The following is a 20570-nucleotide window of genomic DNA, read 5'->3' as shown; positions in this document are numbered from 1 at the left end:
GAGGAGCGGTAAAAGAGACAAGGTAAATGTGGAGAAAAAACTGGGTGAAACTTTTTTGAAACTACCATGTAAATTTCATTTATTTATTTTATATTTGTTCCCTTTTTAGTGGAGGCTGGGGAAAAACGCTCTAGTACATGGGATACAATCAAAATATTTTGAGTTATATCACCAGTTTCAGGCAGAATACAATTAAAATAAATTTTACAATGAAATAAATAAAATAAATAATAATAAATAAATAAAATAAATAAGGCAGTAATTATTTATACAGTAGTAAGGTTATACTAGCGAAGCAGTATATTATCAGGAAACAGCCTTCAATGAAACTGATAGACGCTGAGATAATGTTTATGATTTCACAGGTCACATTCTGATGTCTACAGTATGTTTGGAACCCACCCAAATGACAATATTTGAAGAGCTGACTATCTCACAGCCTGTTCAGAAGTATTGCCTATAACTCTACTCCTCTGCTTCACCAAAACACACTGGGTCTGGGACTGGCATCACTCACATATAACTCATCGTATGTACAGAACAAGGCCCATCTGTTAAACAGCATGCATTTTTGAAATGAAAATGAAACAAAACCCATTTTCTTCTTGTACAAGTAGCTAAATCAAATCTTCCAGTCCATCATTGGTTCAGCTACAACAGAAATGGGTAACAAACATTAAAAACCCTGCTGTTTCTCAGTTCATGTTCACACCATATTATATCATCACTGCTGGGACTTCTGTTTCATTACTGGTACTTACAACTGTCCTACACAGCATTCTAAAATTAATTCAGACTAGGAAAAAAAATGTCATTAGTATGATCTTACAATTACCAAAATATTAAACAAAAGCAATGACAAAAATATTACTGTGCAAGCACAGAAACAAATACCAAAACAAGTTCATAGATGGTCAGTGTAGCAGACAGAAACATCAATATAACCTGTTTACTACCAGTCCCAGAGATGACGAATGACATGCAGACTACAGCAAACAACCACATTAGTTAATAAATCCTGCTGGTCCAAGGAGAGCTCAATGAACAATAAAATACTAAAGTCATACAATTCAAGTCCACTAAGCAAATTAAGGAGAGAATAAGGTTAAATCCTGAACAAGCTAGTCATTATACATTCACCCCCTCCCCCTATTTAGAATAGTTTACAAACATCAGGCTACTATGGTATAAAGACTGTGGTCAGTTCATTAAACTTAGTATTCAAGTACTTAAAATGCACATGCTTAATATTTAAGCCTTTAAAATACATATTCTTACAAAGACAACTCCTTTGCTAGCATATACACCAAGAACTCACTGCTGCTTAATTGTATGCTGATTGTCTGAAACTATTACCTTCAGGAATTTTTGGTTAATCAGCAGGATGTCAGTCACTATCTGTATTTTCAACACCTGAAACATGTACCTGCTTACTTTTGATAATTAGTTCACTTTTGAGAAGTTCATGGTTATTAGGCATATGGTCAGACAGACCACTGAAGACCCTAACCTAGTTTCCCAATTGCAACAGAATACTGTCTGGTTAAATTGCTTGCTCAAAGTCACCAGTATGCTAATTAAGGCTGAGGAAATCAAACCCTAGACTATAGGAAGCATGTTAACAGCTCACAGTATCAGTCCTCTGCACTGACAGATTTAAGTACTGCCTTAAACCATTATAAATCGAAATGCAGCTCAAAAAGACTTACTAAGAAGTCTAGGATTGTACATCAAGTTACACCTGACAAATCCTGACTTACTTTGACACAATGTGTTTTAGTATTACTCAGAAGCTCCAAATTAGCAAGTGTCTGACAAAGGAGCTTGTAGGCCTCATTTGAAATTTTAAGATTCCTGAAATGTCTAAGGATGAGCAAATAGCTAACTGAACAGAAAAGAAATGTGTGATTCCAGATAAGACGTTTCACATGAAGTAAGCAGAAATAACTCAAAGAATGGAAGAAAATATACTAAAGCTAAGGGCAGCATCCATCGTTCATTAGAAGGTGCCTTGACTACAGTTCTTGTTGGCCCAGTAAAAGAACATCATATTGTACAATATACCTTGTCATTCATATGGTAATACATTTGCCATTGCAGTGGAGAGGATTCGGAGAAGCTCTACTGAGCCACTATGAGATACTGCAGTGACACTTAACTGCTTGTTTTGGGTGTCATTGTGTAAAATGGTTTAAGTGGCTAGGGTTCCAAGGCAATCCTGACAATCTTAAAATGTCATGCAAGTGATAAAGATCTCAATGGTATGTGAGTAATCTCAGATGAAAAAGAAATTAAAAATGGGCCATTGGGGGAGGAGAACTAGGCATCATTATTTTCTTTAAATGTTCTGGACTTGACTGATGACACAATAAACTGCCTTGTGCTGGTACAGGTAATTATCTGACTCCCGGACAGTACTTGTTTTACCTCTTTCTTTTTTCTTACAGTGTTTCTTCAAAACTGTGATATATTTCAAAATCAAGAGTGATTGTTATATCCTGGACTGAAAGTCACACATCTTGCAGTCATTCAGAATTTGTATATGTTATCCAAACTCCTTTGAAACAACAAAATCAAATGTTTCAATTACAATGACATAATCTATATGACAAAACTGACTTCACGAAAAGGACAAAATCACAGTTAAATATTTTAGACACAGGCATATAGGATAGTACAGATTACTGCAGTGACACAAAATCATTATTATGCAAGCACTGCCTCTTAGATTTATTATCTGTTCTTTGACTTATTTCATGCTGCCTCCTCTAACCATCCCTTTGTGAAACAATTTGCGGTTGTTGAAAACAGACTCCATTCCCTTCTGCGGCATTCTAGCACTTATTCAATGATGTCACTACTAAATAAAGTAGTGGCTGACTTATATACTTAAATACAATAGAAGAAAAAAAGTTGAAGACAAAAAGAGTATGAAAAACATTGCCTAAAACATTATGCTCCAAGTCACAAGCATCCAGCAAGTGTTTTTGTAAATGTTGCATTGCATTTTCTCATTGGACTCATAAAAAGTCTGAACCCAGCTTACAGGATGTTCTTACTACATCAGAAATGTTTTATGCACTTTAATTCTAACACCTGGGAGAGCACACGGTTATCTGGGTGCATTACACTTACTCTGTCCTCTTGTTTCCTCTTCAAAGTTTCTATAAAGACTACACTTGTAATCAGAAAGCTTAAACTTAATATTGACATTCAATGGGTTTTAGTTGCCTAGAAGCTAGGCTATATAGTTTACCCCCTTGATTGAAAATGAAGCCCCCTCGTTCTTCTCTAAAGTAGGCATGCAAATGTATTGCCAAACAGAGAATACTTTAGGATGAAAGCATGTAGTACACTGAGGATAGAGTTTAAATGTCCACAGGCATTTGTTTGTTTTATGAATAAGTGAATTTTGGCCAAATTGCTTTTTCTTTAATATTCAGTATTAACATTAGTACTTAATAAGAAATGTGCATAAGGCATGATTTCCAGGTGGTATATTCTGAAATGTTTCTGTTCAAGGTGGATTGCTAAAGTGCATACAGCACTACACCACTTTCATGCATTTGATTTTAAAAAAGCACATCTTGGAGCATCCTTTAACCTCTGAGGTAGGCAAGCTAAAGAATCTCATGAGCTTCCTCCTATGCAATCCTCTACCTTCGTGAGAACTTGATACTTTAAACCTTCTTCCATTAACTATCTTCTCTCAGCATTCCTGCCTCATTCCTCAAAAGAGGGGAAGGCACTTTTCACCAAGCATATCTGCTAGGGGTATCTACCATAAGGGAGCTTGTACATCTTTTGCTCACATTCTTTTACCTTAGTGTAACACATGAACTCCACCCCTATCATATATCTCTTCCCAATTCACATTGCTTTTCATATATGCTACACAACTGCCTGCATATTTAAATATTGTCCTATTAATAATTTTGGTTCAGGCAATTCCTTACTCTTTCTGTTACCCTGAGTTAGGTGACAGTATGCCACTTCAGACACAGTGCTGCCACTAATCACACCAACATCACCTCCATCCACCTCTCCTTAATCACTTGTAGGTGTCCCCTTTGGCTATCTCTAGGCTCTTTATAGGCACTTGACATTGTCCCCCAAGTGCAACGTTAATGCTTCAGATGCTCTCCAATTCTACTATCAGCTGAAGCAACCACATATCTTTCATTCCTGTCCTCCAGACATCTTCTAGCTTATTTACTTAGGATGTTCCTGCTGCATATTGCTGTAATCAGTATTCCAGTCTCTTGATGTAAGAGTGGTCATAAAGCATCTGCTTCTTGGAGATAATGGATTGGCTGAAATGAGACAGAAACATCATTAAAGTATCTAGCAATACAAATATGCTTATATACTGCTGATTTCAACTGGACTAAACACTTTATAGTGTCTCTTAATGCTCCTAAACACTAGTATGTAATGTAGCCATATTCTAAATGATTGTGGTGTAAATGGCTGAACATCTAACTCTAGGAGTTCAGTCACCTTGATTTTCACTACCATAAATTGATATCGAGTCATTGATGTGTCCTGTTCACGGCAGAGAAAATATTATTTTCTGGTCTATATCACTTCATTGAAGTGACACTTCAACGAATGTCATTTCATCGAAAATGCTGTTCATGAAATTCCATTCAAGTGGGAGACTGTGTCCCCACACCCCCCACTAATTATATATACCAACTCTGAGATCATACTACAGTGGGGAAAGGGCATATTTCCCGATCCTCACTGTACTTCAATCTCAGTATGAACAGTTTGACGAATGGCATGCTCGATGTAAGAGCACTGAAAATGCCGTTTGATGAACTGAGTTTTCACTGAACTGACAGGGACCCATTATTTTCAATGCTATTACATCATCTCACAAGAATCACTTTAATGTTATCCAACTTGTTGTGTAATCTATGTAATATTGTCTATTGGAGCTTTTCTCCCCGGGCCTTCGCTGAAAATGGACATGTATCCAGTCGGACTATCCCGGTAAACAAATAGGTTCATAAGTTCTTATGTAGGTACTAGGCTATCTGCCCAAGGGCATTTATAAGCCTAGCCAGAGTGTGTCATCTTTTGCCGCCCCATTGATTAATTAACTGAGCCTCTGCCAAGAAGAGCCAATGAAGTGATCCCAGGAGTGTATTTTCTGTTACCCATCCACTCGTGAAGGTTTCTCTTGAAGAGTGTTAGTGAGCGGCTCTGCTTAATGTAGTTAGGAATTTTGTTCCAAAGCATGGGGAGTCTCTGTGACAGGAATCTATCCCTCCAGCATGTTCTATTTATTGTTGTGGCAAGGTTTAGCTCACTAGAGAGATTGGCTCACAGTGACTTGGACTTCTTTAGGTGGAGCATGTCCATCAATTCTGAGTTGGACATGGCTTTGTAAGTCAGGCAGTGATCACCTCTGAGTAAGCGATATGCCACTGAGTACAGCTGGAGTTTTCCAGTTGGGCTGCATAGGACATATGTTTGAGGCCAGTAATCCTCTTGGTGAGGTACTTTTATGGTCTTTCCAGCTGTTGGAAGTGTCTTGTGAGGTAAATCCCAAATGGGGCATTGTACTATATGATGGGTCTGATGTGTGATGAGTAGAGGGGCACTATAACCTCTTTATTTCTAGATGCAAACTCTTTAGTAATTAGATGGGTTACATAGAAGGATTTCCTAACTACTTTGGCAATATGATTGTCAAAGGAGAGATTACTATCTACCTGGGTCCCCAGATCTCGTATTACCTCGTCTGTATTAAGGGGGCTGCCACCTATGTGGTAATTCATGGGTGTTTTGTTTTCCCCAGATGGGATGACTATGCATTTTTTGGCATTTAGCTTGAGACCATGACTTTGACACCAGGTGTCCGTCTCAGTAAGGCCCTTTTGGAGAATGTCAGTGTCAGCCGGAGAGTCAGTTATGGCTCCCAGTTTGCCATCATCAGCGAACTTGGTTAGCCATAGTCCTCCTTTGTTTGCCTGTACTTCTGAGAAGTATATGCCAAACAGTAGGGGTCCCAGAACTGAGCCTTGTGGGACACCACTTGTGACTGGTTTAGAGTTGGACCTGGAGCCCACTATTCTTACAGTGTGAGTTCTGTCTGTAGGCCAGTTGGCAACCCATCTCTTGACGTAGGGGGTTTATGTTCAGGCTGGTGAGTTTTTCTATAATTCCCAAGTGGGGAATGGTGTCAAAAGCCTTGGTGAGGTCAAGGTAGGCTGTGTGAACCACCTTACCCTCATCTATGGCCTTGGTGACTGTCTCGAAGAAGTCAACCAGGTTTAGTAGGCATGATCTGCCCTTAACAAAGCTGAATTGGTTTGGGTCAAGTCTTTGGAGGTTTCCAATGTCTTTGTTAATGGGTTCCATGATGGTGCGCTCCATAGCCATGCAGACCAGGCTAGTCAGGCTTATGGGGCGATAGTTACCAGGGTCAGTTGTGGCCCCTCCTTTGTGGAGCAGAATAACCATTGCTGTGCGCCATTCTACAGGCACTTAGCCTGTGGAGAGGCTGAGGTTGAACAGTGTGTTTAGGTGGGGGGTTAGTTTGTTCTGTAGTTTGTGCAAGACACAGCCTGGGATACCATCTGGCTCCATTGACACTGTGCTTTTCGGCTTTTGAAAGGGCTGTTATCACCTGTGCATCTGTGATTTCCAGGACACTACACTTTTCTGGTATTGTTGTGGGCCCTTTTGGGGGTGAGAGGGGGGTGAAGTTTGCACTGAATCTATCTGCCAGGATGTTGGCAATATCAGTAGGTTCAGTATATTTTGTGCTATTTTGCACTAGCTCAGAGCCAAGGGCGCCCGCAGGCAGGTGCAAGGGGGTGCACTTGCACCCCCCTGGAATCGGCTGACTAGATAATTTAAAAAAAAAGTTTTTTTTTTTTTTATGTACGTGCGTTCTTCTTTAAGAAGAAAGAAGTCCGTGTGTGTTAACAGTCCAGTCGCGGGCGTGACATCATCACTCTCGCGAATATGTAGAAGTTTGTGAGCGGGAGTTTACAAGGATGGCTTTGCAAGCGGGATGATTCGAGCGGGAATGGAAGATGGCTGGGACCTGAAACGGAATAGCAAGCGGGACTCGCATGAGTAAACAGACGGAAGATGGGACACTTCAGGTAGAGTTGTGTGTGTGTGCACGCACAGTGTACTATAGGGTTGCCAACTTGCCACCTTTTCAAATGTCCAAAGTGGGACATTTGTGGTACACACGTCAGATTTTGCAGGCCGAAACATACCCACGGCCAGTACAAAGTGCACAACTTCACTTTTTTGCCCAAGTAAAAGATTATTCTTGTAGCATTTTAGTTGCTTATTCTGTTTCTTATAACATTTAGGTGTTTCAGATTCAGAATAACTGTTTTATGCAACCATTACAAAAAATATAGGAAATAGTTTTGTTCTAAAATCTCAGGACATTTGCCATTTTTACATTTTTTTTGCAGGGCACAACTGGCCAAAGAGGGACTGTCCCTCACAAAGTGGGACAGGTGGTAACCCTAGTGTACTATTGGTTTATATAAAAATGTGAGCAGAAATTGTGTTTGCTGTCTTTGATGCTTAATGAAGGAAAAATTGTTACTTGTTACTGATAGCTTTGGATATGCTTAGCATCACAGTACAAAAATCATTTATTTTTCCAATAACTGCTTTATGCTATTCAGGGTTACTGAACTAAATGGACACAGAGTTTTAGATGAAAAGTACAGTAGGAGACAAACATCTTAATGTGACATCACATTCTGTTTATTTATTTATTTATTTTATTTATTTTACATTTGTTGACCGGGATAGTCCGACTGGATACATGTCCATTTTCAGCGGAGGCCCGGGGAGAAAAGCTCCACATTAACAGTAAGTAATTACATGTTCATAGAATACAAATTAGTCTCAGGCACAGACTACAACATACATTTTCTCTTACTAGTCTGACCAAGAAGGATTACTTATAGCCAGTGTTATCGGGCACAGACTACAACATACATTTTCTCTTACTAGTCTGACCAAGAAGGATTGCTTATAGCCAGTGTTAAAACGGGGGTAGGAGGGGTATAAAGAGAGAGGAAATTTAGGTTTAAAAGGTTAGACCTAAAAAAAGAAGATGTTCATTAGCTAAGGGAGAGTTAATCCGGGCTAGCACACTGGCAGAGCCAATGAGATTTGAGATGGTGATTCAATCTTTTTGAATAGGTTTAGTGAGGAAATGTTGGTGAGACTGGAGGGAGGGAGTTCCATTTTTTCCAATGGCATTGGCAAAGAGTGCCACCCTCCATTATTGGATTTGACTGTTTGAGCTAGGAGCTTGTTTGAGGAGCGTAAACTATTGAGATTGTTGTAAGGTGTAATCAACTTTGTCAGTGCAGGAGTTTTGTCAGGTTGTTTCAGAATTTTAAAAGCCAGGATTAGTTGGCTCTGCTGGAGAAGGTTTGGGAATTCAATCCAACCCAGGTTTTGTAGGTTTGTACAGTGATGGGTTCTATAAGGCATCCCTGTTGCAAATCTGGCTATATGATTATAACAAGATGATAGTTTGTTAAGGTCAGATATATTAAGATTCGTAAGAATAGCTGAGGCATACAGGAGGGTAGAGAGAAGGTGAGAGCGGGCAGTGGCCATTTTTGCACATGGAGTAAGAATCTGTTGTTAAGATCTAGGAAAGAAACCAAATTTCTGACGATAATTGGAGGCAAAGGTATGGAATAAACTATATTATGGCTAATAGCTGTGCAAGACAACTTCATGCTTACATCTTCCTTGTAGCTGTCAGTTCCAATATCCACTCAAGTAAAACTCATCTCTTACAAATTTCATTTGCTGCCATGCTGGTAGATGTTTCTACAAGCAATTAGTTTTTATTTTCAATGTTTGTACAAGATCCTGAACTACTGGAAAATATCTGTATAAATGGAGAAAGGTTACTGTTCCCAAGAGCTCTTTTATTAGATGTGGGCATAATGTGTCAATACTATTTAGTCAGTATAGCGTTCAGTAAAGCATCAGAAAACAGGTGAGAAATATGTATATATCTGATATCACTCTTAGAAATAGAGCTGCATTTAGTGGTTTCTTCTCATTCCTGCTTGGTCTGTTTCAGAAAGTGTTTCAACTCTTTAGTATTCTTAAGGACAGAAGTCACATAAAATGCTAGCTGTGTATCAAATTCATGTTCACTAATACAGCTTTGATGTGTTGAATTAAAAATATGCAGTATTCTATGTAAATGTTGCACATTAAAAGATTCCATTTCATTTGAGGAAGTTCTGTACATGGATGTGTAAGAATGGAAAGGACATCATGGCCGCCAGAGTCAAATATTGTATGTATTACCACATTTGCAGCTATAATTTCACATGGTTAGTGTGTGTGTGTGTGTGTGTGTGAAATGCCCCAGGTGTACATGGTGGTGGGTAGAGAATAAGGCTTGAACCCTGTACCTTGGGCCCAAGTGGCAAGAGCCTGAATTCCCTACCCACCACCATTTGTAAAAATGTTGCAGGATTTTCCCTCATACTTTTTCTGTTCCTCATAAAATCTGTGGTTTCTGCATTTGTGTCCTTGTTGCCTGACAGCTACATGTTCTCTAGTTTTATTCTTGGCTGTCTGGAGTGTTTCTCCCTGGGCCTCTGCTAAAAATTAGCTTTTTTTTCAAAGTCAGACTTTCCTGGTTAACAAATGTTAAAATGGACACATTTCAATATCAGACTTCATATTCTTCAGAAAGTGCATGGTAACAAAAGCTTTTATTCTAGCAATTTCTAAGTGTACAAGATGGATATTTGAAATGTATCCCTGTGTTTGGGACTGTATCCCCCCCCCCATTATTGGCTTCATCCAGGTTTTGTGCTAGGGTTGAGAGTTATGGTAAGAACTGAATTCACTGAATATGTTTGGGGGCTGTATTCACCCAGTATTGGCTTTGTTCAGGTATTTATTGGCTTCATCCAGTTTTTTGCTAATGTTGAGAGCTATGGTAAGAACTGATTTCATTGAATATGTTTGGGGCTATGTTCTCCCATTACTGGCTTTGTCTGGGTGTTATTTGCTAAGAGGTTGAGAGCTATGGTGAGAACTGAATTCACTGAATGTTTGGTGGTTGTAGTCACCTGTTATTGGCTTTGTTCAGGTATTTTGTGCCAAGAGGTTGACAGCTGTGCTATGGTGAGAACTGAATTCACTAAATGGTAGCTATTTAAGTTTCAGTCTTCCTCTTTCACAAAACAGCTGATTTGGCATAGTGGTATGTTGCTCTGTTTTTCACGGAGTCCCCTGGGTTCAAGACATGGCAGTGACATGTATGGTGGTAACGCAGCATTTTATTCTAGCAACTTTCAAACATTATACAAGCAATGTTTAAAATGTCCCTGGTTTTTGGCCTTTTGTCCCCTCCCCAATAAATTTTGGCTTTTTCCAGATTTCTTGTGCTGCAAAGTTCAGAGATACAGCTGAGTGTCGAGTAGATTTTACAAGGAGCTGAGAGCTGCAGGGGAGCAAAAGTTTAGTGCTGCTTATGTTTAGTCTGCTTGCATTGTTAATAGCACAACAGATAGTGTACTTACTTTAGATGCTGAAGGCTGTGGGTTCTACTCTCACAGTAGGTAAATGCATTGCTGATGCTGTAGTGTGTTGTAAAGGGGGTGGATGCTGCAGTCTTTTTGGCAAAGATACCTAGTAACTATGGAACTGTTAACAGTTTGCTATCCATTCCCTATTGCGTTATTACTAGCTTTTCATTTTTTTTATTGCATGCAACAAAGGCAAGTTATTCTTCAAGGGTAACAGGCACTTTATTGGTAGATTAAACAATGACATATAAAGTGTACAATGACATATAAAGTGTTTGCTAGCAGCAACCTCTTTATTAGTTACAAATTTCTTCAATGTGGATTTTACTACTTCAGAGATTGTGTATTTTTTACTGATACTGGTGGACTTGAGTAGACTTTATGATGGAAATGTTCTGAATTGGGCAATTTTGTCATTGGTGGATGCTTTTTGTTTCATTGTTTACTGGAAAAATGTTCAAAGCAATAAATTTAAAATGCCCTCTAACAACTGTACTGCATTGTACAAGGAATATAATGTAATACAGTCAGGAAGGTGTATCAAAGAGCATGTTTGTTATGTTCGAGGGGCCTATGATTTTGAAGACAGCCCAGAGTTAATATTTGCCATTGGCAAAATGTATTTTCTGTGAAAGTGGTTTTCAGTGCTGTTTCAATGCATGTGAGTTTAAAGGGCAGAGAAGTTTTAATGTTAATCTATTTTCATTGTGAAACTGCATTGCTTTAATAGATATGTATTAGGGTTTGTGCTGTAAAATGCAAAATAAAACTTTCAAATGAAATCCTAAATCATCGCAGAAGTAAAGCAGTATGCACATTAGTGTTTATGGTAAATGGGGCAACATAACCAAGGAATGGGACATTGGAATGGCTGCAGGGGGGAGGCTCCATTTGACCATAATTTTGTGAGGGGGGGGTAGCAAACTCATACAGCCCCAGTTGAACTATACCTCTCAGTTGTCCATATCTTTGCAGAATGAATAGATATTTGCTGCTTATTTTGGTTTGTTCCTCATAAAATTTGTGATTTTCTAGCAAATCATTTAGGAATGAAGCCATTAAATGACAGACATTGAGTTTCAGATGTCATAACCTTCAGAAAATGCATGCTAATGCAAGACTGTCTAAGTTTTATAAAGAGCAGTTTTTAGTAGTGTTTGTATGTTCCCCAATATATTTGGCCTTGTTCAGATTTCCTGCATTAAGAGGTTGAGAGGTGCGTGCAAATCACTTTGTAGATTAGGAATATCCAAACATCTCAATTGTCCCCAATTCTGGCTCAAAATGTTGCTCTCCCTAATAATCCCTCCTCCAAAATGACAATTTTGGAAGAAAATGTGGAGGGTTTACAATTATATATAACTGTAATGATCAGTTATAGATTACCTTTATTTCAGAAATGCATGTGGATGCTCTTATTTTGTTAGCTGCTCAAGTTAACTGTTAATATTAAAAGGTGTCCCTTTTTTGACAGGTATTTTGCATTACATTTTGGTCTGTTTTTCATAAAATTGTGGCTTTCTGGCAAATTAGTGGCAAGTCATTAAAGATTGAAGTTAGAAAATAATGGCAGACATTTGAGTTTCATATTTTATACCCTTCAGAAAATTTGTACTAATGTAAGATCTACCTGTTCTGTTTAAGTTAATAAGAGCAATATTTAAAAATTGGCCTTATTTTTGGGACTGTGTCCCACTTCTAGTTCTATGTATGGCTTTGTCCAGATTTCTTGCTCTGAAGTTGAGAGGTATGAGTGTCAGAGCCATCACTGTCAGCCAGAGACATTTCAAATTATGACATACTTATTGCACCCCATCCCCCATTGTAGTGGCTCTGGATGTGCCCAAGGAAGGCAAGGAGCAGTTATGCAGTGTAAGTGTGCAGAGTATTCCCCTTCCAAGGTAGATCACAAATATGACCATGGCTTTTCATCTGTCCTTGATTTTGCAAAATGTTCTGGTTTTCTATCAGATTTTTATACTGTTGATTTATGCTTCTTATTATTCAGGAACTGCATGCTGTCACAGTGCCCTGTTGCTCTGTTTAAGTAGCCATGGTTTAATGAACATCAGGTAAGCTTGTCGGAGATTGTAAGATGCAAGTAAGCTTTAGTAAGCATATTGTTAAAGAATTACCAGCATTGAAAGCCTTTTCGTTGTTGCCATGCAAAGAATATTTACATGACTAGATAATGTATAAGCCTTGGGTATTGAAATGCATATGACAGTATTTGTAATAAAAGGACAGGATTACAGTATTTTCAGAAGCTCATTACATTTTATTGGAGACCAGTGTCTTATAGCAGTGTCTGTGTGTTGGTACACTTGTAGTTGGGTGGCTTTAATGGTATATGGTAAATAAGCATTGCTACCTTACTTAAAAGCCAAGCCCTGCAACAACTATCTCCACACTGAAGTCAAAACACAATAGCTCTGGTGGGTAAATGTACTCTGTAATAATCAAAAAAGGCAAATGTTTGAAATAACTACAGCTTATGTGCAAACACAATAGGTAGTGATGAAACAATGCTCTGCTAAAAATGCTTTAATGCTCCACATTGCTGAGCTGCAGATCAGTTTATCACTGGCTACCAGGATTTCACCCACTTCAGATCAAGCACGGTGCCGTTCAGTGCAACCTTCCCAGAACTAATTCAAGTCTGGCGGAATTATTTGGTGTGTGTATAAGAGGGAGGTAGCATACCCTCAGCTGTCCAGATTTTTGCCCCATATTCCTCCTAAAAAGGATTGAAGTTGCTAAATGAGATTTCAGTTTTAGATGTCATGTCATTTAGAAAAATGCATACTAACACAAATCCTGCTACTCTTGCAATTTTCTAAGTTTCTGAGAGCCATATTTATAGTCTGTCCCTATTTATTTTAGGCTTTGTCAAGATTTCTTGCACAAAGGTTGAGGTCTTGAGGGGTGTGGTATGTTTGTGAGAGAGAAAGTGAAATGCCCAAGCTAGAGTTAGCAGGTAGAATTTTCAAGTACATTTTCAAGGAACTGTGAGTTTTAAGGGAAGCTAAGTTCACTGCTGCTCATGCCAAGTCTGTTTACTATGTGCAACTGTTTTGTTTAGCAATTGGTATCTCTATTGTGGTATAAAGCTTTAAAGCTATGTTAGTAGCACCACAAGTAGAATACTTGCATCTTAATGTAAAGGCTTGAGGTTCTATTCCTACAGCATATACATTTGTATGCTGCAGTCCTCAGGATGTCCTCCTTTGGATGAGATGCCTAATAACTATGAACCTGTTTTTCAGCTTGTCATCCATTTTCTATTGCAATATACCAGCTTACCATTTTTTTAATTTAACATAGGCAATTTATTCTTTGACGGCAGCAGGCACTGAATTTGTAGATGAAACACTGAAATATACTGTTTTCTAGCAACATCTTCATTAGTTTCAGATATCTTTAATGTGGAATTATTCAGATTACTTTTACTTTGGCAGAGACACTCAAAACAAGTGTTGCTGTATAATACAAGATATAGAATTCAATTATATATTATAATTAATACAATCAGGTAAATCAAATAACTTTTGCATGACCCTAACGTTGTGCAAGGAACCTATTGCTTGAAAACAGTTCAAAGGTAAATAACCTGCCACTGGCCAGATGCATTTTCTTTGAATGTGGGTTTCAATGCTGTTTCATTGACTGAGTTTCAAAAGTAGAGAAACTCTAATGCCAAGTCTGTTTTCATTGTAAGACTATTGCTTTGTTTACGGTTTAGTAAAAGTCTCGGTGTTTGGGCTATAATGTTTGAAATAAAAGTTGTAAATTAAATCCAACTGCCTGTAATCATTGTAGAACTAAAGCATAAAACAGTATGCACACATTTGAACAGTGTCTACAGTAAATGGGGAGAAATAGCCAAGTAATGGGACACTGGAATGGCGGTGTGGGCGGGGCTTGGGGTGGGTGGTCTTGGGCGGGGCTGTGTTGGAAGGGGGCGGGGTGAGCTATGTGGGTGGAGCTCTGGGTTTGCACCCCCCTGCAAAAAATCCTGCGGGCTCCCTTGCTCAGAGCATATCTGTGAGTTTCCACTTAGAATCTTGACATAACTAAGGAAGGCTTTATGGTTATCTTTCGAATCATTGGCTATTTTTCTTTCAAAGTTAGCCTTAGATGATTTTATGAGGGACCTTAATTTCTTACTGATACTGATCAGGGATGTCTTTCCTTCTTGGGATTTGCTTTTTTTTCTGAACTAGTTTCCTCCTTCTGTAGTATGGCCTGTTTAAGGCAGGGGTCGACCAGACTGGTTTTCTTCTCTTAGGGGAGTGAGTCTTGGTTTCTCTAGGGATGGCATGATCCATGCATCCTTGTAGGTGCTCATAGAGTGCATTTGTAAAGGTTCCTGCATCTTGGACACTGTTATCCTTTAGTGTGGGGGCTGTGAAACCTACCACCTCTGTCTTGAGTAAGGTGAAGTTTGCTATAGAAAAGTTTTTCACTGTGGTTTCCTTGGTTGGGGGTGGTGGTGTAGAGTGGACATCCAGAGTTATTAAAAAATCACCACTCATATACAGGAGCGAAAACGGCAGCAGCAATATATTCAAAGCTCGTTGATAGCACAGTCAATTAAAATTCATATATATAACCACGTCTCAGGATAAATGTTGATAAAACGATTTATTGTAGCAAAAAGTGAGCACTTTCACCATGAGGCTTCTTCAGACTTTGAAAACTGACTAATACAAAGAGTTTTAAATAGTGTCATTAATTAGAATTGCTGACATCAATTATGTTCAATGCAAGTTTAAAGTGAAATAGCACACTCATTTCATATAAACCTTATAAGACAAAATAAAATCATCACAGTTAAATACAAATAAACATACACAATGAAATAATGCATACAATATTATTTCATAGGTTCATAGGTTCATACTAGGCTATCTGCCCTAGGGCATTTATAAGCCTAGCCAGAATGTGTTTGGCTTTCACCACCCATTTTAAATTTATTTTGCTATGCCCTTTTTCGAGGTTAGTATACTGTGCCTCTGTCTAACAGTGACACAGAAGTGATACCCGGGGTAAACCTACGATCTCCCATCCACTCATCAAGATTCCTCTTGAAGAGAGTCAATGAGGGACTCTGCCTAACCTGGACTGGGATTTTATTCCAGAGTGAAGGGAGCCTCTGGGTTATGAATCTGTCCCTCCAGCATGTCCTATTTATTTCAGTGCTGAGATTCAAGTCTCTCGAGCGCGTAGCTCGATGGGATTTGGATTTTCTGAGGTGCAGCATGTCCATTAATTCCGGGTTGGACATGGCTTTATACGTCAGGCACAAATCACCTCTGAACAGGCGGTATGCCACTGAGTAGAGCTGGAGTTTCTTTAACCGGGCAGCATATGGCATCTGTTTGAGCCCTTTGATCCTCTTGGTAAGGTACTTTTGGGGTCTTTTCAGTTGCTGCAGGTGTCTGGTAAGGTACATCCCAAAAGGGGCATTGTACTCAATTATGGGCCTGATGAGGGATGAGTAAAGAGGCACGATGACCTCTCCTGATCTAGATGTGAATCCCTTCATGATTAGGTGGGCTATATAAAATGTTTTTCTAACCACTTTGGCCACGTGGTTGTCAAATGAGAGATTGCTATCAACTTGCATCCCCAGGTCCCTAATTACTTCTTCTGTGCTTAATGGATTACCACCTATGTGGTAATTTGTGGGCACTTTGTTTTTGCCAAAGGGGATGACTATACACTTTTTGGCATTTAGCTTGAGGCCATGGCTCTGGCAACAGTTGTCTGTTTCTATGAGACCCTTTTGGAGGATGCTTGTGTCGGCTGGAGAGTCGATTATGGCACCCAGTTTGCAGTCATCTGCAAACTTGGTCAGCCACAGTCCTTCCATGTTGGCCTGTACCTCCGAGAAATATATACCGAACAAGAGAGGTCCCAGGACTGAGCCTTGTGGGACACCACTTGTAACTGGTTTGGAGTCTGACATGGCTAAAGCAATTCTAACCATGTGGGTTCTGTCCTTGAGCCAGTTTGCAATCCATCTAGTGACATAGGGGTTTATATTTAAGCTGGTGAGCTTATCTATAATGCCCAAGTGGGGTATTGTATCAAAGGCTTTTGCGAGGTCCAGGTAGGCTGTGTGGACCACCTTCCCCTCGTCAATGGCCTTGGTGACTGTTTCAAAGAAATCAACCAGGTTTAAGAGGCAGGATCTGCCCCTAACAAAGCCGAACTGGGTAGGATCCAGTGTTTGTAGGTCCCCAATATCTTTATTTATGAGGTCCATGATGATCCTTTCCATAGCTTTGCAGACCAAGCTAGTCAGGCTTATGGGGTGATAGTTTCCAGGATCCATTGAGGCACCACCTTTATGGAGAGGGACCACTGTTGCTGTACGCCACTCTTTGGGCACATATCCTGTAGTAAGGCTGAGATTGAACAGTAGTTTTATGTTTGGGTTTAGCTCTTCTTGGAGTTCATGTAGGATGCAGCCCGGGACATCATCTGGTCCCATTGATGCTGTGTTTTTTGCTTTGGAGAGGGCGGCTCTTACCTGAGCATCTGAGATGTCAGGGGGGCAGCACTCTGCTGGGATAGATATTTGCCCTTTTGGTGGGGTGGGGGGGGAGAAGTTTGCGGTGAACCTGTCAGCTAGGATGTTGGCAATGTCTGTGGGTTCAGTGTATTTTTTGTCATTTTGGACTAATTCTGAGCATATCTGGGAATTACCACCCAGGTTCCTAACATAACTAAAGAAAGCCTTGTGGATTATCCTTAGTGTCCTGTGCAATTTTTCTCTCGAAGCTGGCCTTAGACAATTTTATGTGTGCCCGTAGTTTTTTGCTAATACTGATCAGTGATGCCTTCCCTTTTTGGGATTTTGCTCTATCATTTAGTAGCTTCCTCCTTCTATTGTATAGTTTGTTTATGGCTGGGGTCCACCAGACAGGACGTCTGCCTTTGGAGGATTGGGTCTTGGTTTTATTTGGGATCGCATGATCCATGCATTCCTGAAGGTGTTCATAGAATGCGTTTATAAAGGATTCTGCGGTCTGAGCCGTATTTTCCACAGGCCCGGGGGCTTTGAAGGATTCCACCTCAGTTTTGAGGTGTGTGAAATTTGCTTTAGAGAAGTTTTTCACTGTGGTTTTCTGGGCAGGGGGTGGGGTCGGGATGTGAATATCCAGTGAGATTAGTTTATGGTCTGATCTTACCAGTGAGGGATACACTTCTGGTCTGGAGCATAGAGTCCCCATGTTGGTGATGATCAGGTCCAGTATGTTTTCCCCTCTTGTGTGAGTGGTAACAAGTTGTTCCATAGCATTTGAGTTTATAAATTTTAGGAACCTTTGGGCTAGGGTGTTGGAGTTAGAGTAATGCTCCCAGTCTATGTTTGGGTAGTTGAAGTCGCCCAATATAATGGTATTATTTAAAATCATAGAATCATTGTTTAGGTCTAGCCAATTTCCTTTTCCAAAGAATGGGATAAAAATTAACTTTATCATTTAATCCAGGAAACTGGTCCGCCCTGCAGCGGATGATCCAGCGTAGTTTATGGTAAATGCGTTCCCTTATGCACTCTCTCAATTGCCTATTAGTTTTCTTTGAAAATGTAATGAAGGTACAAATCATGAGAGCATCAAGACTTAACCCCTCAGATGAAGGTTTTGAGAAGGAATTGTTAAATCTTAATTCCAGATTAGTAAAAAGAGGATACAGAGAGGATGAAGTAAGCAAAGCAGTTTCTGTGGTGAAAAATCTTAGGACTTCAAGAGCACGCCCTTATTTTTCAGCAAGAGGGGATGTTATTGAAACGATACAATCAGAAGGTATTAAAGAACTGAGAGTACCACTATATTTCACAAATGACGTCCATTACATAAAGGACATCATAGAGAAACGGTGGGAGACTCTTTTATTAGATAGTGACATTAGTAGAGTCGTGGGAAGGAAACCAAGTTTTTTGTTTAAAAATACAATTAATTTAAAGTGATTGTTATGCCATCATCCTGTGAGAGCTAACAATCCATCAGTTGATACTTTTAGTTATAATACAAGACCCTGTAGCAATTGTAATCAATGTCAGTATATCAATACTGATGACACTTTTACACTACCAGTTACAGGGCGAACATTTTCATTTTACACTCGAATCAACTGCCACAGTCTTAATGTAATATACCTTGCTAGGTGCTCATCCTGTCCAGCATTTTACATTGGGAAAACTAATAGGCAATTGAGAGAGCGCATAAGGGAACACATTTATCATATACGTAAGGGGTCTGAACATAATGACCTAGCTAAGCATTGTAAATTATTAGGGTTCACACATACTTTTGGCTTTTGTGTCATACAAGTTATAGAGACGAACATCAGAGGCGGTGATGTAGATACCTTTACCCAGGAATGTGAACTACGCTGGATCATCCACTGCAGGGCGGACCAGTTTCCTGGATTAAATGATAAAGTTAATTTGTATCCCATTCTTCGGAAAAGGAAATTAGCTAGACCCAAACAATGATTCTATGATTTTAAATAATATTTTATGCATTATTTCATTGTGTATGTTTATTTGTATTTAACTGTGATGATTTTATTTTGTCTTATAAGGTTTATATGAAATGAGTGTGCTATTTCACTTTAAACTTGCACTGAACATAATTGATGTCAGCAATTCTAATTAATGACACTATTTAAAACTCTTTGTATTAGTCAGTTTTCAAAGTCTGAAGAAGCCTCATGGTGAAAGCACTCACTTTTTGCTACAATAAATCATTTTATCAACATTTATCCTGAGACGTGGTTATATATATGAATTTTAATTGACTGTGCTATCAACGAGCTTTGAATATATTGCTGCTGCCGTTTTTGCTCCTGTATATGAGTGGTGATTTTTTGGTGAACTATATTTTTATTCGTTATACAGGAACGTTTGTCCTTTTGTGGATCCTTTCTTTGTTGTTGTTATTGGGACTATCCAGAGATATTAGTTTATGGTCTGATCTAAGCAGTGACTGGTTGGCCTCTGGTGCAGAACACCTGTCGCCCATGTTGGTGATGACCAGGTCCAATATGTTTTCACCTCTGGTAGGGGAGTTTACCAGCTGATCCAGGGCATTTGAGTTGATAAATTCCAGGAAGCGCTGGACCTGGGAATTTGTACTTGAGTAGTTTTCCCATTTAATTGAAACCGCCCAATATCAGGGTGTTCGGTAGGACCTTCATGTTTTCCAGTGTCTCCAGAAAGGTGGAGTGATGGTCCTGGGTCATGGAGGGTGATCTGTAGCAGGCTACAATTTGCATTGCAGATTTTCCCGATGTTGGTTGCATATGGATGATCTCAGAGGTATCATGCTGCGCCACTAACCTGGAGGTGTAGGTATCCTTGATGAATATGGATATACCCCCTCCTTTTGTATTTCGGTCCATGTTCTGTGGCTGAAATGTGTGGTATGAGTTATAGCCCGGTAGTGCTGGTGTGCTCTATGGAGCCTTGAACCAGGTTTCAGTTTCTGCACAGATGTCGATGTTCTCCATACTGAGGAGTGCTTTGAGCGTGTGCATTTTGAGATTTAAACTCCTGGCATTGAGTAGCATAACCCTCATTTTTTTATTTGTACTGTTTACGGAGGTGGGTTTGACTTTTGAGCCTTGCCTAAAAAAGGCACTATGGGGGCATCAAGAGCCTTGGCCAGTATTCGAAAGCCTAGGGGTGACAGGTGCAAACAGTCTCTTGTGAAGCAATGAGGCTTATCGAGCATGTCGTTCTAGGCTGACAGACACTGGATCCCCTTTGAATGACCAGAAGCTTAGCCAATTGTTGAAACTGATCATTTTTTCTTTATACTGCGGTATCATTCTTGGTGAGGGCAGGATGCTACTCAGGGTCAGGGTCATACCTGACTGGGCTACATGATCAGAGAGCTCTTCCATGTCTCTTTTCATGTAGTCCAGGGAGGTACATCTCAGGTCATTCACACCAACATGAACAATGACAGAGTCATATTTGTACTTGTT

The sequence above is a fragment of the Protopterus annectens genome, chromosome 1.part2 (genome assembly GCF_019279795.1).
Source record: "Protopterus annectens isolate FY-2018-M chromosome 1.part2, PAN1.0, whole genome shotgun sequence".
Lineage (NCBI taxonomy): Eukaryota > Metazoa > Chordata > Ceratodontiformes > Protopteridae > Protopterus > Protopterus annectens.
Note: the sequence above shows the minus strand (reverse complement) of the source record.